Below are 17,499 nucleotides of genomic sequence, written 5' to 3'. Positions count from 1 at the left end.
GATGTAGGGAATGAGTGGATAGGGCAAGTATAAGAGCAAGTGGCAATACTGACTATTTTTGGTTGTGGGGAGATTCCTTTGTGCACTTTGGCTTATCTGCATGAAAATGATAATACTGGAATGACTTATTACTGTAAGCTATGTTTAAAAAAGATGCCAAAAAGGGCAGCTATTGTGACTTAGTGGACAAATTATAGACTGGATCCTTCTTTCAATTACACCAGTGTGTATTAGGAGTAACTCCATTGAAATAATTTGAGTTATATGAGTGTAACAGTCGTGTAAATGAGAGGATAGCCACCTCCTTTGTGTTTTACATGTGGCATCTGCAAGGTGACATAAAAACATGTAAAAGCAAGGGTTAACTGTAGGTAGAGGGACAAATTTCATTTTTCATTCAGGTACGTGGGCCGGGCTTTGATGTTAGGGCCATAAACCACTCTCAATGCACAGTAGAAATCTCATTTATGACAGTGGGAATTTTTCATGGAGGATAGGATGTGATTCTTACGAAGCAATGAACACAGTTAGTAAAGCTAATTGTTGCATTCAGTAACATTCTGAGGACAATATGATCAAGTTCATCTTTAGAAGCAACCTATTTCTTTCCTTTGTTTTTCTTCCTCACCCATTTCTCAATCTCTTGCCTTTTCTATTGGGTATGGAAGCAAAGCCCACTCTACAATGGAAACATTTGGAAAGGCATCTAACACAGACCAAAAACCTGTGTTTTGCACCATCAAACCCTGTCCCCTGACTAATGGGAAAACCATCTATAGCAATATTGTGCAAATGTACTAGGTAAGTCGGCCTTTACAAAAATCATAGATGCTGCCTCTGTTTCATGGTTCCTGTGAACATATCCATCTGACATAAGCATTAAGCTCCATGTTTTGAACAGTTCATAAAAAGCACTAACTGCAAGATGGGCTGTTAGAGTCAACAAGCTTGGAAGAAAAATTATTGTTTTCAGTCATGTAAACCAGCCCTATTGAACAAGTGCTAGCTAGGTAACAGTATCTACCAACCTGGACAAACACAAATTACAGCCCAACTAGTTTTGTTTTCTATTATTGATACAAAAAGAAACAGAGCTGTCTTCCATTTTTGTAACTAGTCAGGCTAGTTAGTAATACCTTCTTTTCCCTGCTTTCCTGCTGTGAAGTATGACTGAGTAAGCTGTAAGCAGAAGTAGCATTTAGTAGGCAGGTGGTGTGTGTCTGTGTGCACGTGCATAAAATTGTGGTCATAGATTACAGCTGTGGTTGGTGCTGCCGCATAGTTTGGTCTGAACTAATTCTGAAATGCTCAAAATGAATTTTGGGTTCCATTAAAAATTATGAAAACAAAACTGGAACAGATTTTAAAAATGCTGAAGGAATGAAATTAAATAGTACTGTTTTTGTCAAAAAGGGTCCTGAATGTAGCCAGAAATGGGCAGGGCCACTGTAAAAACAAGAATGGTTATTACAGGAAATGCAGCATAAAGAGGGGCCTATGACCAATGCCAATATACCATTCTTCCTTCTACACACATAGATCATCCATTACGGGTGTTGCTCAGTTCCTGGCTCTTTGCCAGGGCTAGGATCCAATTCCAAGATCCATTAGCACTCCTTACCTCTTGAAGCTCCTTTAGATCAGCCAGTGTTCATGATAAGGAAATTACACATTAATTTGCTAAATAGAATTTAAAATGAGATACACCAAGATTGCCCTTGGCAACAGACCTGAACTGATCCATGCTAATTTAATTTATTGTTCAGTGTCATTCTTACTTTATCTTACTATCTATGGTATTCATAACTGAAAAATAAAAAACAACTGTTCAGTCAACCCTAATGTATACAAACTTCCATGTTGTAATGATCTACTGAGTAATTTAGAGGTTAACTTGTACCCAGGCAGGATATGGTAAGGGATTCATGGTGCACATTTAATTAATGGCGTCTGACGAAGTGGGTATTCACCCACAAAAGCTTATGCTCTAATACATCTGTTAGTCTTAAAGGTGCCACAGGACTCTCTGTTGCTTTTTACAGATCCAGACTAACACGGCTACTAATTAAATAAAGTATTTAATTAACAGAATGTGATGTGGGTGAACCATCTATTACCACTTCACATCAGCATACCAAACATGGCCGAGTGAATCATACACTGAAAGCAGCATTGTGAGTGACCACATATTTACCAACGTTGCTCATAAGGGGACATCTTCCTGATTTCTTTCTCATTTGCACTGAAAACTGTCCCTGGTGCTCTTACAAGAAATATGTATGCAATCTGTTATATCCCCTAGTGACTATTCTAGGTGAGACTGATAAAAAGTCAGAGAAACCCTTTATGAATGACCTAAAAGAAAGCTAAGGTGCCACAGGCTATCCTTCCTTGTTGCCTCAACCCCTCTACCATCAGTCTTCTTCCACAGCACATAGTGGCAATCTCTTCAAAGGGAGGCTCCAAGCTCTTCTACAGGCAGGAAATATCTTTGTGGGAGTCTTTGTGTGCTCACTCCACCATTCCTGACTAAAGGTCCACATGCTTCCTCTTCCCCCGTGACAGCAAAATTGTGAAAGGGCCTGGAAAGAAAATTCTGAAGCGCTCCCCAGGCAGCAGTCAACAGCAGCAGCAGCAGATTTGTTGGGGCACCTGGCAGTCTTTGTGCTTAGCCTTCTTTGCCTCAATATTTTTAAAACAACTGAGCTGTGTGTCTTACCTGTTAGTGACACCCAATGTGGAATGCATGGAAGCTTCAGAATTCAGAGCATGTAAACATACTGACAACAAAGCCCAAGGGAGAAACTGTCAGACCTGCCCCAGAAGAGAAGAGGTGATGGGATGTATATTCAGAACTATTTTTATGTAATCTAAGCCAGTGGTTTTCAAACTTTTTTTCTGGCAACCCAGTTGAAGAAAATTGTTGATGCCCACAACCCAATGGAGCTGGGGATGAGGGGTTTGGGATGTGGGAGGGGCTCAGGGCTGGGGCAGAGGGTTGGGGTGAGGGATGTGGGGTGGGACCAGAAATGAGGGGTTCAGGGTGTGGGCTGGGGTTGGGGTGCGGGATGGGATCAGGGTTCTGGGCTGAGGGTGCAGGCGCTGGGGTGGGGTCAGGAATGAAGGGCTTGGGGGTGGGGCTCAGGGCTGGGGCAGGGGATTGAGGCATGGGGTTGGGGCACGGGTTTATCTTGGTTGGCTCCCAGTCAGTGGCGCAGCGGTGGTGCTAAGGCAGGCTTCCTGCCTGTCCTGGCACCGCGGACAATGGGAATGCGGACCCAGTGCACGGGGCAGGAGCAGCGCGCGGAACCCTGTGGCCCCCCACCTAGGAGCCGGACCTGCTGCTGGCTGCTTCCGTGTCAGAACAGGTAGGGACTAGCCTGCCTTAGGCAGGCAGCACCGACGAAGGGACTTTTAATGGCCCCATTGGTGGTGCTGACCAGAGCCGCCGCAACTCAGTGCCTTACCTTCCGCGACCCAGTACTGGGTCGCGACCCACAGTTTGAAAACCACTGATCTAAGCTATTTTTCTCCACCCCCAAATGATTTACAGAGCATTACTAAGAGCTGCAATATACTAGCCTAAAATTAGTATTGAGCAAAACTTGTTTCAGGAGTGGGGGTTAGAAATGGAGGCACTATGTAGGGGTAGTGCATTGGGTAGCCCTCACAAGCAGAGCCATTTTGAGAGTATGGGAGGAGAAGTTTCAGGTGGGGATCATCACAGGACTAGGTCCAACTGGGCTCTGATCAGTAACTCTCTGTCCTAAGCAAACCCAGTAAGGCCAGGGTGCTAGGTCTGAGAGCTAGTAGCACCGTCCTAATGTACGATGGGAAGAGAGGCAAAATCATCTTAAACATGATTTTAAAAATATAGGCGTTATTATTTTGCATGTTAAATTCTTTAAAACTGTAATTTCCATGTTTGTAATGGAAACATATTTTGTTGCACGCTGCCTACTCGTCTGCAGGCTGCCTACTCGGCTCATGTACAAAGTTCATATCTTTCGCGGTGGCAGTTTGAAATTCTGACAGGCTGGCCTCCAAGCTGGCACTCTGCATGCTGGTGACTGACATGGGAACAGAACTTTCCCAGCCGTCTGTGCATCCTCAGTTAAACAGGCCCCCCTGGGATGCTCCAGCCTTGTTTTCAGACATCCTGTTGGACGGCCACCTGAAAGGGTGCCTAGGGACCATGCTATGGCTTGAAACCAGAAAAAAATAAACTCAAAATAAAAACTAAAGCAATGAACACATTCGCACCTGCAGCTGCACAGAATGGCATCCACTCGATTTCTTGCACAGGCAGGCCCTGTAAGGACATTTTAATAAAATTAAACTTTTAAAATGTTCAGACTGGATGCGATTTTTTTTTGGCCATCTGGAACCACAACCTGTCCAGTTTAGATGCACGTATCAAGAGCATATTTACTCTTTTCATTGGCTCCCTGCCTGTCTTACTGATCCAATTGAGGTTTCCCATGCTGAGGCGGCTGCTGGGTTTTTTTATTCCTCTCTCGGTAAGATTGAACCTTTATAGGCTGTGCCATTTGGTCTGACTCTTGATACATTGTATAATTGTTCCCCGATCTCCTACACATGCTTTTAAAATGATGCTGCTTCAGCTGCGTTGACGAACATATGTATGTGCCTGCCTTCAATTGTCCTGTCGTCACTATTTATAGAATGCCATTCTGGCTTGCACACTGGAGTTACTGTCACACTTTTTGGGGGTAGGCACTACTTGGCAATTTTGTGTTCTGTTGATTCATTTTTGTGATGATCCCGGTGCTTTTAAAATAAAAATGTAAAAAACAAACAAGTGAGGAAATCAAATATTAAAACTCTAATTACTTTTAAAGAGCTGAATACAGCACAAGCAAGGAATTTAAAATTAAAATCCACACTGCCATTCTCATGTTAAGTCCTGCCCTTGTGCCTAGGTATCACAGAACGCACTATACTGTGATCAGTGAGTGCCAAAATCTCTTTAAAATTCTGTGTTTATCAATGAACTCAACATTTTGGCTTTTAGTTTCAGACAGGTTGGCAAAGTGTTCTTCTCCTGAGGTTTTAGGGAGAACTAAGACACACAGCCATCTTGCCTCTTGCTGTAGAAAGAGGGAGAGGGGTCTATCACAGTGGTCAGCCTCTTTATAATGGTAAATGTGGATGCTCAGTTCCTCTTCACCAGGTGCTACAGCCCTATTAAATGTTAATCTGTTTGGTAACATTCCTTCAGGAATTTCCATTAATCCCTCTTGACAGAATAAAATGTATCCCAGAAAAGCCACAGTCAGCAGGATTACAACCATGACTACTTTTCCTGGATCACACAAAATCCAATAGCCCTGTGCAGGTCTCTCCATACAGAGCCATAGAGATGCTTTCCAGTATGGAGCTTAGTAGTTAGTGGGCATTTTAGCGCACATCCTTCACCCTAACACTTTGTACCCTGCCTGCATTATCCATCTGGGCGTAAGTAACCTCTACGGGGGGATTTTGTTGTCACCATCAATGGCATTAATTTGCTGCCAACAAATTTCTGCATCTTGGTGTTACAAAATATAAAGGTTTCAGTGTCTAAGAAGTAGCCATGTGCACAAGGTAGGGGAATGTACCCTTCATCTCAGACTTCAATGGATGCTGTGGCCCTTTACTACAGATATTGCAATATGCAGAATGGGTGTTCCCCCAACACCTCCCCTAAAGAGTCTGATGGGATTTGGCATTTTGACTAGGTTTCTAACCATAACCATTGCCACTTGCTACTTTGGGGGGGGGGGGGGAATGGTTGACTGGCCTGATCCTGTAAGTAGCACAGTAACTTAGACAACTAATTTCTATACTAAATTTGGATTTTGGTGGCACTTCTTTTTAACCTTTTGTAATACAAAGACAAGAACATGGTCTGTTTGATTCTGCTCTCAGTGCATCCCCATTCATGCTGAAAGGAGATCAAATGCTTATCAAAAATATAATTTGTACCTAGAGCTCCATTGTCTAATTTTAGTCAGCACAAGTAACCATCATACACCCTAGGGTTAATAAATAAATTGGGAGAGTGGACAAGGAGGAAATGTTTCACACTCCTTTCTAATTTGTCCAGTGCTTATGAGTTAGTTTCCATGGCAATCACACCCAGTGATATTTAGTTTTGACTCACAGCTGCTGGAGGCTCTGGCATTGTGTTGGTTTTCTTTTTTGTTGGATTTTTTTTTTTTTTTTTGCTGTAATAAAAATGTTCAGACTATAAGCATCTTGCTTGAGGCATAAGCAGCAGCTCAATCAAGAAAAAGGTGCTTGCTGCTTAAGGAGTATATTTTAGTTTTAGGGTTGTTTTGTTGTTGTTGAGGGAAATGAACTAAATGACAGTCACCTTTTCTTACAATTTTAAACTTAGCTTGCACAAAATACATTTACACACACACAAAGTGAGACACTGCAGTAAAAATTTATTCTTGATTCTTATATTGCAGCTTTGTGTGGGTCTTCAAGAAAGTATGTTTTCCTAGAGAATAAATCAAAGAAGCCCAAGTTTGAGTATATAGCACCATTCTGTGCTGTGCATGGAACTCCAATAGAAATGGATGGGAATTCTGTACAGAAATTGACTTTGGTCCTAGGATCTGTAATCTGATGAGTGGACAAAGAATTGCTTTTTGTTTACCCAAATATTCTCATTCTCCTCTTTCAAGTCCTTTCTCAAGAACCCTTTCTTTTACCTTGTTTTCTATAGTTGATGTTCATTTCTATCTTCCCTCCTCCTCACTTCTTACCCTACCTCAATCTCTACCTGAAGATATCAGAATGTATAAAATTTCCTTGCACTGTAAGGACACATAATTTTAGATTGTTTAACCTTCATCTCTCCATTCTCTACCTGAATCCTTTGGCTAGATTCTGCCTCTCTTACTCATGCTGAGTACCACCCTGATCCACAAATAGCCCCATTACAATCAGTAGGAGTATTTAAGAGGGGCTGGCAGAATCAGAACCCTTTGGCCAGATTGTGATACTATTGCATGGTTAGGTCACACAAACAACCTTAACTCTGTGTCGAAGTGACACCATGAAGGGGGGAAAATCTAATGTGTCTTTAAAAATCAGTTGAATCTGGGACCATTACAATTCCTTAATCATCACTATATGCTTATTGCATGGTGTTGCTACAGGACAAAGTTAAGGTTGTCCTGAGTTCTATCACTGGATTTGGGGACAGTTATAACATCCCTATAATGCAATTTTTGTCTGGTAAAATATTGTTAGATATTTTGAGAGGTTCTAGTACCTCATGGTAGGTGGTAGAGACTTGAAATTTGGCCGAAAGAATTCCTACATCACAGATGTTGCATTCCATTTGATGGTCTGGTGAAGATTGGTTGTAATTTGTCAAAGTGATAGGGGTATAAAAATGTACTCTATGCGTGCACACTAGAATGCATAATGCACTCCATCAAGAGACTGCCAGGGTTCTAGTGGGTCAGTGCATGAATAGCTTAGTAAACTTTGTAGGGGAATGATGTATTTCTCATGCTGAATGAAAGAAATCAGGTTGAGAAAGAGACCTGCCTCGATTCTGCCCTTCTCACTAAAATTGCCATTTAGCCTATGGGAAGGAGCACTGGCCTGGGAACCAACACACCATGATTTACAAGCCAATCTCTTGCTTAAGGCTCTACACGTCAAAACCCATATTTAGTAAGGCCTTACATTCTATCCCAAGAGGCAATTTATGTATCCTACACCAGTCCCCCCCCCCATTGCAGATGGCATAACTGAGGATCAGAGAGGAGGTTTGTGACACAGCTTGGGATGGAAATCGCTTCAGTGAGCCTATTGGCATGACAACCTATACAAATGTTCCCAAAGTATAAAACCCAGACTCTTTGGGTACCTGTCAAGGGTGGGTGCTATCTGCGCACTGTGGTTTGGGTTTTACCCCCTCTGTCCATTTGTTCTAATTATCAACACCTGATCCAGCGGTGGGTTATTACATAACACAGTGTCATCTCTCTCTCCTCCCTGCCAGGGTCAGGCACAATGTTGTGTCAGTGCTTTTTGCTGAGATATCTCTTATGATTCCTGATCGTTGGAAGGAATATCTCTTTTGCATGCCCTGGTATTTCAGACATATGAGTAGAAAATGGCTCTGTCTCAATCTTTCCTCTGATATATTGGTTGCACAGTGGCAGCCTAGGTTTGGACTGTGCTTTGTGTTTCCACCTCTGGTTTATGGTCATGAATTTGCTGAGGATTGCCTTAGCTGGGCACATTTCACTGTAGTCGAGATGTCTGCTACATCTTAGTTCTGTGCAGGGATCTGTAGTGGTTTGTTGCTGGTTTTCATTTGTTCTTCCCATTCCCTCATATACTGGCATCTTTTTTCTATCATTGAATGGAGCTCAGCTGCAGAAAGACTATAATCCACTGACTTTTGTTTGTCTTCCTTCCCTTTCCCTATCCTTTCATTTCTACATCCCTTTCCTTTGACTATATATGTTGGTATATCTTTCCCTCCCTTTTCCCCCCCGTTTTCTCTTCAGGCTTGTTTTTCCGGCCCAAGGTATTCACAATTGACTAGTGATTTTGGATGCTTCAATTTATGGGTGCCCAACTTGGGGCATCTTAGAGGCCTGGTTTTCAGTGTGAATCATCAGTACTTTCTGGAAATCAGGCCCCTTTAAGTTGCCTCAGGTTGGACAGCCATAAATGGAGACATCAAAAATAACCGATCACTTTTGCAAATCTTGGCCCTATATCGCTTCTAATTGTTAATATTTCCTTTTTCTCAGTCCATCCTACTACTTCCCCTCATTTTCTCTCGTGTTTTTTTTCCAATAGTCTAGTCTCATCATCAGTTCTTCCTTCAGTCTCATCTTTCTCTTAAATCCCTCACTTCTGTCTGTATCATTTCAGTGGACATCTGCATCTCTCACACTCACCGCCTTCACCGCCTCATGCCACGGTACATCCCTGGTGCTTCTTAGTACTGAACTGGGTTCATAATCTGTTCCATTCACTTTGCAGAAATAGTTGGTGTCTGTTAAGCATAGAGTAAGTATAAGCATGTACAGCATTCAATTACAATTTCAGGGGAAAGTCTGCATTGTAAACAGAGCAGAAAAATAGCAGTTTAAAACTGTAATGGAATATTATGCAGTACATTTTGTTCTTTTGGAAAACAATTCTCTCAAGTCACTGACTTCTGGTAGCATACAACAGTGCTCTGAAGGGTATTGTTCTCACTCATTATGTGCAACATTAGGCATGCATTTGTTTATCACAGCTAAATTCCCACATTCCTTTGTTTTTGATTCCTCTTGTCATGTTTTTGACATCTTGCCTTCCATGAAAGTAACAATCGGAGACACCCACAATTATGGTCCACAAACTTCCTGTCTGACCCTGGGCAAGTCACTTAGGGCCAGATTTTTAACGGTGTTTAGGCACCTAAAGATGCAGCTAAGTGCTGACTGGAATTTTCAGAAATGCCAAAGCAGGTTAACCACCTAACTCCTGAACACCTAGTCACTTTTGAAAATCCTGTGTCGCCTATCTGCATCTTTAGGTGCCTAAACACCTTTAAAAATCTGGCCCTTTAGTCTCTCTCTGTTTTAGTTTCCTATCCGTAAAATTAGGATAATAGTACTTCTCCACTTAACATTAAAAAGATTGTGAGCATGATACTACAATAGTTGGCGCCATATAAATGCCTAAGATAAATAGATATAGGTAAGAAAGGCTTTGTGTTTAGATCAGATCCCAGTGACACATGAGAAACAGCAACATAATTAAAATTAAAAAGTCTATTAGGGCTCAGCATTCCTTGTTATAGGTTCTGTAAGACCATTTGCTAAACCAAGTTACAAGGGCATCTCTCTCTTTCTTTATGGTTGTTGATGCTGTTTGAACAAAAAGTGCATCGATAGCCTCCCAGAGCAGGGAAAAATAAACCCAAGGTTCAGATGTTTGCCAAGGCACTTTGTAAATGGAAAATTCCATCCCATTATTTTGCTCAAGACCCCAGCCACTTTAAGGAATTCACAGCATGAGTGACTGCAACACCACCTCAGCACTGTTTCTTACCTGTATCCAACCTGCCATCAATTCCACAGTCTCCATGGGTCCTTTTCTTCAACATCCACTTAAGTGTAACTACTCTTCAGACAGCTGAAGACACAAAGATACATGCAAGAGCTTTGTTGGCACATTGCTTATGCTTCGAAAGCCAGGGAATATTTCCCACACTGAATACGGCAGAAACACAGTGCAGCTGTACAACATAGCAAGAGCATTTCTTATCTCACTGTAGTATCTGCTTGTTCTAGTTTGAATTCCAGTAGCAAAATAAATTCCTCATTGAGTTTGTATTTTATTATATACCAACCCTGGGAGAACTAGTTAGACTGCAAGCTCAGCACGTTTGGCAAGGAAATGATGTCTCCTTGACAGAAGCTAAATGTGGGCAGACATATTGATTGAATATTTTACTTGTTCTTCTAGTTTACTTAGGCTACATCTACACTACGAAGCCTATGTTGGCATAGCTATGCCAGCATAGCCCCCAGCGTAGACGCAGGTTGCACCAAGAGAAGGAGTTTTTCCATCAGTGTATGAACACCACGTCCCCAAAATAATGTTAGCTATGTCAACAGAAGCACTCCTCTGTCAACACAGCTGCATCTACAGTGCGGGTTCTGCCAGCATAACTTTGTTCCAGGTGTGTGGTTTTTCACACCCCTCACCAACATCACTCTGGTGATATCTTTTAAGTGCAGACCAAGTCTTAGGTTTGAAAAATCCAAATCCCTAAGCACTTACCTACTGTCGCTCAGGGAGGTGGTATTCCTACTCTGATGGAAAAACTCCTTCTGTCAGTGTTGTAGGCTGTGTCTATGATGATAAAGTCCTTGTAGTGTAGACGTGTCCTCAGTCTTTACAAATGACTGGATACATGTGAGTAATTTTATGGAAAATCTGCTTTTATTTGAAGATTTCTTGTCCCTTTTCTAACCTCTTTTAAGAGTATTTTGGGCTTTGCATTTGCGATAGATGTTATTTACAAGGCTACCTGAATACTAATTTTAGTATTGACTTTTAGAACTTTTTATGTGTCCATCATCTATTTTTAAACCATGCTATAATATAATATATAGAGATATACCTATCTCATAGAACTGGAAGGGACCTCAAAAGGTCATCAAGTCCAGCCCCCTGCCTTCACTAGCAGGACCAAGTACTGATTTTTGCCCCAGATCCCTAAGTGGCCCCCTCAAGGATTGAATTTACAACCCTAGGTTTAGCAGGCCAATGCTCAAACCACTGAGCTATCCGTCCCTCCCTCCCTCCCTATATTTAGTTGTTGGTGTGTTTTTCCATTAAATTGTGCAATTAACTTGAAAAACGTTATGTTAACAATGAAATTATCTCAGATCAGTTAATAGAGAAAACAGCTCTCTCTGATCATGGACTATCTTTTCTGTAAAGTCTACCTCAGCAAACAAGTTTTGCTCTTTCCTCAAGTGGGCACAGTTCAATTGATCTCGCTTTCCTTTATTCCATGCCTTTGATCCATAGACATCATTTGCTTTGAGACCGGATGTTAATCATAACAGAGTTTTTCTTGTCTCCCCTTCAAAATTATATGGGTTTTTTTTAAATCTTGCTCTTTTCCTATGAGTTGTGGCTCCCCTGGGAATTCATGCATTAACTGACAATAAATCAGGAGTGTAACTGTTGTTTCAGCATTTGAGCCATATTCCTTTTATATTATGGGATCATGCAACATAGAAAATTATATTGCTTACTGGAATCATAGGGCATGATTCTCTACTTCCTTACACTTTGTATAGTCATTTACACCCGTGAGACCTGGGTACAAACATACATTCTAATCAGGTAGCACTTTACATTTACTTTGCACAGGTGCAAGTGACTACACAGAGTGTAAGACAGTGGAGAGTTAAGTGGGTGGGAAGTAGGGGTTTTTTTTTGCCCCATGAACATTTTTGAGATTAAAAAACAATTCCTGTCCTGAATTGGGCTGAACAATCAAAATCACAAATATTTTTGAGAACTGGAAATCCCCCCCAAAAAATTCAGTTTAGGTCAATCTGAATGCTTTTCTATTTTGACCATTTTTAATCAGTTTATTTTTTTAATTCTAATTAGCTTAAATTTCAAAACAAAAATTCATTTCAAATGGGAAAACTGGAATTTATTGCAAATACCAGAACATCCCATTTTGACACAAAACTTCTGTTTTTCCAAAAAAAAAAAAAAAAAAAAAATGGAATTGAAAAATCATCAAAACTGACCCCCTCCTGCAAAAAGTTTCAGTGTAGGCAAATTGGCATTTTTCAACCAGAGACATTTTGTCACCAAAAACAACAACAACAACAACCCAGTCAGCTTCCCTGGAGAATCAGGCCCATGGAATGCAGTGATCTATCTTCTTGCATGTAGATACAATTGCATTAGCCCTAATAAACAAAGGACATTTCATTTGTAGACCTCTTCAATGGTCTTATTATTTATTATTACTAATGCATCACCTAGATGCTCCGATCAGGGCTCTATTCTGCTAGACAGGGTGTGGACATAAAGTACAATGACAGTCCCTGCCCCAAAGAGTGTATACAACAGTTGGACAAAGCAAACAGAGGTGGGAGAAAAGAGAAAGAGAAGGTTGCATGTTTAGCATGGTAAGCAGTAGTCACATCTTGCCACCTGCCTGTACATGATTATTAGTCAAATTGAGTGGAAAAATTTAATTAGACACTTGCAATAGTTTATCATCCATACTTCTCTCAGGGCCTTACTAGAGCCTGAAAATGCTCTGATGCAACAAATTAGGCCTCCTTTCATTTTTTATTTTAAATTGACAGCTGCATCTTCCGATGCAAACATCCAGTTCACTCAACTGGCTCCAGGGTCAGTGCTCTTTGATTTCGTAGAGAAAACTTTTAAACAACATTTGTTTGCAACATTGCATGGGTAAACTGGCTTAACAGGGAACGGATCATCAGCTGTGGAATTGATTTTCTCCCGTTGGTTTTCCAAAATTCAAATGTATTGAGCTTTGTCACATAGCAAGCCTGACACATTCGCCAAGGCTCCTTCAGTGTAGGGACAGAATGAATAGATAGGTTGAGAGAAGCTTGACTTTGGTGGGGCAGATATGGGACAGTCTTATTTTTGGACATTGAGTCCCACGTATTAATTGATATTTCTATAACAAATGAACATTCACCCAGAGAACTAAATGAACACATTTTTATATATTTATAAATGACTAACCCATTGCTTCCCTTTTCCTTACATGCAAAAGTCAAATATTAATTCAGAGCAAGGGAGAAGATTGGGTTTTAGGAATAATCCTCTGTTTCAATTGCTAGAGAACAACAGATATCCCAGTGGCCCTTCAATTCTGTTTTAGCCTTGACTTAGTGAGAATATTTCCCTGTCAGTTCTGCTCCCAATCTGTCTCAGTCTGCCGCACTCAACAATCAGATATAAAAACACTGTGTAGAAGCACTTTGCTTTAGTTATCTTCTGTTCATAAGGCAAAACTCATGGGAGAAAACGTACCTAGCTTTTATGGACTAAGGGTATGTCTACACTACGGGATTAATCCGAATTTATATAATTCGAATTTGGGAAACAGATTGTATAAATTCGATTGTATGCGGCCACACTAAGCACATTAATTCGGCGGTGTGCGTCCATGTACCGGGGCTAGCGTCGATTTCTGGAGCGTTGCACTGTGGGTAGCTATCCCATAGCTATCCCATAGTTCCCGCAGTCTCCTCCGCCCATTGGAATTCTGGGTTGAGATCCCAATGCCTGATGGGGCCAAAAACATTGTCGCGGGTGGTTCTGGGTATATCCTCCCCCCTCTCCAGGAAGCAACGGCAGACAACCGTTTCGCGCCTTTTTCCTGGGTGAACAGTGCAGACGCCATACCACGGCAAGCATGGAGCCCGCTCAGCTCAAGACAGCAGTCATGAACATTGTAAATACCTCGCGCCTTATCGTGCAGTTTATGCTGAACAAGAACCTGGAAAACCAGGCGGCGAGGAGCAGGCTACAGCAGCGCGGCGACGAGAGTGATGAGGATATAGACATGGAATTCTATCGAACCGCGGGACCCGGTGCTTTGGAGATCATGCTGTTAATGGGGCAGGTTATAGGCATGGAACGCCGATTCTGGGCCTGGGAAACAAGCACAGACTGGTGGGACCGCATAGTGTTGCAGGTGTGGGACGATTCCCAGTGGCTGCGGAACTTTCGCATGCGTAAGGGCACTTTCATGGAACTTTGTGACTTGCTTTCCCCTGCCCTGAAGCGCCAGAATACCAAGATGAGAGCAGTCCTCACAGTTGAAAAGCGAGTGGCAATAGCCCTGTGGAAGCTTGCAACGCCAGACAGCTACCGGTCAGTCGGGAATCAATTTGGAGTGGGCAAATCTACTATGGGGGCTGCTGTGATGCAAGTAGCCAAAGCAATCACTGAGGTGCTGCTACAAAAGCTAGTGACTCTGGGAGATGTGCAGGTCATAGTGGATGGCTTTGCTGCAATGGGATTCCTTAACTGTGGTGGGGCGATAGATGGAACCCACATCCCTATCTTGGCACCGGAGCACCAGGGTACCCAGTACATAAACCGCAAGGGTTACTTTTCAATGGTGCTGCAATCCCTTGTGGATCACAAGGGACGTTTCACCAACATCAACGCGGGCTGGCCGGGAAGGGTTCATGATGCTCGCGTCTTCAGGAACACTACTCTGTTTAAAGGGCTGCAGCAAGGGACTTACTTCCCGGACCAGAAAATGACCGTTGGGGATGTTGAAATGCCTATAGTTATCCTTGGAGACCCAGCCTACCCCTTAATGCCATGGCTCATGAAGCCATACACAGGCAGCCTGGACAGGAGTCAGGAGCTGTTTAACTACAGGCTGAGCAAGTGCAGAATGGTGGTAGAATGTGCATTTGGCTGTTTAAAAGGTCGCTGGCGATCGCTACTGACTCGCTCTGACCTCAGCCAAAGAAATCTCCCCATTGTTATTTCTGCTTGCTGTGTGCTCCACAATCTCTGTGAAAGTAAGGGGGAGACCTTTATGGCAGGGTGGGAGGCTGAGGCAAATCGCCTGGCTGCTGATTACGCGCAGCCAGACACCAGGGCAATTAGAAGAGCACACCAGGAAGCGCTGTGCATCAGAGAAGCTTTGAAAACCAGTTTAATGACTGGCCAGGCTACAGTGTGAAATTTCTGTTTGTTTCTCCCTTCATGAAAACCAGTCCCCTTTATTGACTCATTCATTCTCTGTAAGGAACCCACCCTCCCCGTTCCCCCAGCTTTCTTTCAAAGGAAATAAAGTCACTATCATTTAAAAATCATGTATTCTTTATTAAGTGATTATAAACATAGGGAGAGAACCAAGAAGGTAATCTGGGTGAGGTTTGGGAGGAGGATAGGAGGGAAGTAAAAGGCCACTGAACAAATTCAATATAATGACAGCCTTTTGGTTGGGCTGTCCACTGGGGTGGAGTGGGAGGGTGCACGGAGCCTCCCCCCCCCCCCGCGTTCTTACACGTCTGGGTGAGGGGGATATGGAACATGGTGAGGGGGGAGGGAGGTTATACAGCGGCTGCAGTGGCACTCTGTCATCCTGCTGCCATTCCTGAATCTCCACCAGATGCCGGAGCATGCCCGTTTGCTCACGCAGCAGCCCCAGCATTGCAGCCTGCCACCTCTCATCTCGAGCGTCCCTCAAGACCTCACGTTCACTGGCATCTTTCCTAAATTTAGATACAGTGTCCTTCCACTCATTCAAATGAGCTCTTTCATTGCGGGTGGATTCCATTATTTCTGTGAACATGTCGTCTCGCGTCCTCTTTCTACGCCGCCTTATCTGAGATAGCCTTCGGGACGGAGGAGGGAGGCTTGAAAAATTTGCAGCTGCTGGAGGGAGGGTTGAAAAGAAGGAGAGAAGTTTTTAAAATGATACATTTTACAGAACAATGCTTATACTCTTTCATGGTGAAAAACACTATTCACATTACATAGCACATGTGATTTCAGTACAAGGTCGCATTTTCCATCTTAATATTGAGTGCCTGTGGCTTTGGTGTTAGAGATCACAGACGCAGGTCCGGGCAACAGAATTCAGTTTGCAGGCAGCCATGGTAAGCCATTGTCTTTCGGCTTCTGCGCCCTCCTTTCCCACATACCAAGCAAAGCCTGTTGACTGCTGCGGTTTTCCTGTTAACCTTCAGCAGCAGAAAACAAACTAACCCCCCCCCCCCCATCCAATTCTCTGGGATGATCGCTTTATCCCTCCCCCCACCGCGTGGCAGGTATCAGGGAAGATCCCTGCAGAACCCAAACTAACCCCCCCGCCCCTCCCTCCCGCCATGAATTCCCTGGGATGATCAATGTACCCCTCCCCCGACCGCGTGGCTGGTAACAGGGAAGATCCCTGCTAGCCAAACGCGAAAAGCTCAGGGCCAATTCCCCACCCTGTGCTTGGCTAACTGCAGGGAAGGATTTCTTTTCAGCCACAGGCAAACAGCCCAGTAGGAACGGCCACCTCTGTCCCCTTAATTAAGTTCCCATATTTCAACCAGGTTACCATGAGCGATATCACTCTCCTGAGGATTACACAGCGAGATAAAGAACGGATGTTGCTTGAATGCCAGCAAACACCGGGACCATACGCTGCCAGGCTTTGTCAGGCAATGATACCAGATTACTTGCTGCAAGCATGGCGTGGTCAAGTGTCCTACCATGGAGGACGGAATAAGGCTGCACTGCCCAGAAACCTTGTGGCAAGGCTTTTGGAGTACCTCCAGGAGAGCTTCATGGAGATGTCCCTGGAGGATTTCCGCTCCATTCCCAGACACGTTAACAGACTTTTCCAGTAGCTGTACTGGCCGCGAATGCATCCCAAGTCCTCAGGGCAATTTAATCATTAAAAAACGCTTGCTTTTAAACCATGTTTTATATTTTAAAAGGTAAACTCACCTGAGGTCCCTTCCATGGGGTCATGGTCTTGGGTACTGGCTTGGGAGGGTACTTCAGTCAGGCTGAGAAAAAGATCCTGGCTGTTGGGGAGAACGGAGTGCTGGGTGCTCTCTGCAAGCTCGTCCTCCTCCTCCTCCTCCTCTTCCCCATCCGCAGAATCCTCAGGTGTAGCTGATGAGACTATCCCCGACCCGGAATCCACGGTCACAGGTGGGGTAGTGGTGGCGGCCCCCCCTAGAATTGCATGGAGCTCGGCGTAGAAGCGGCATGTCCGCGGCTCTGACCCGGAGCGACCGTTTGCCTCCTTTGTTTTTTGATAGGCTTGTCTGAGTTCCTTGACTTTCACGCGGCACTGATCTGAGTCCCTATTGTGGCCTCTCTCCATCATGCCCTTGGAGATTTTTTCAAATGTTTTGGCATTTCGTCTTTTCGAACGAAGTTCTGCTAGCACTGAATCCTCTCCCCATATAG

This window comes from Emys orbicularis, chromosome 3 (genome assembly GCF_028017835.1).
Source record: "Emys orbicularis isolate rEmyOrb1 chromosome 3, rEmyOrb1.hap1, whole genome shotgun sequence".
NCBI classification, from domain to species: Eukaryota; Metazoa; Chordata; order Testudines; family Emydidae; genus Emys; species Emys orbicularis.
The sequence above is the reverse complement of the archived record's forward strand: the minus strand, read 5'-3'. Positions refer to the sequence as shown.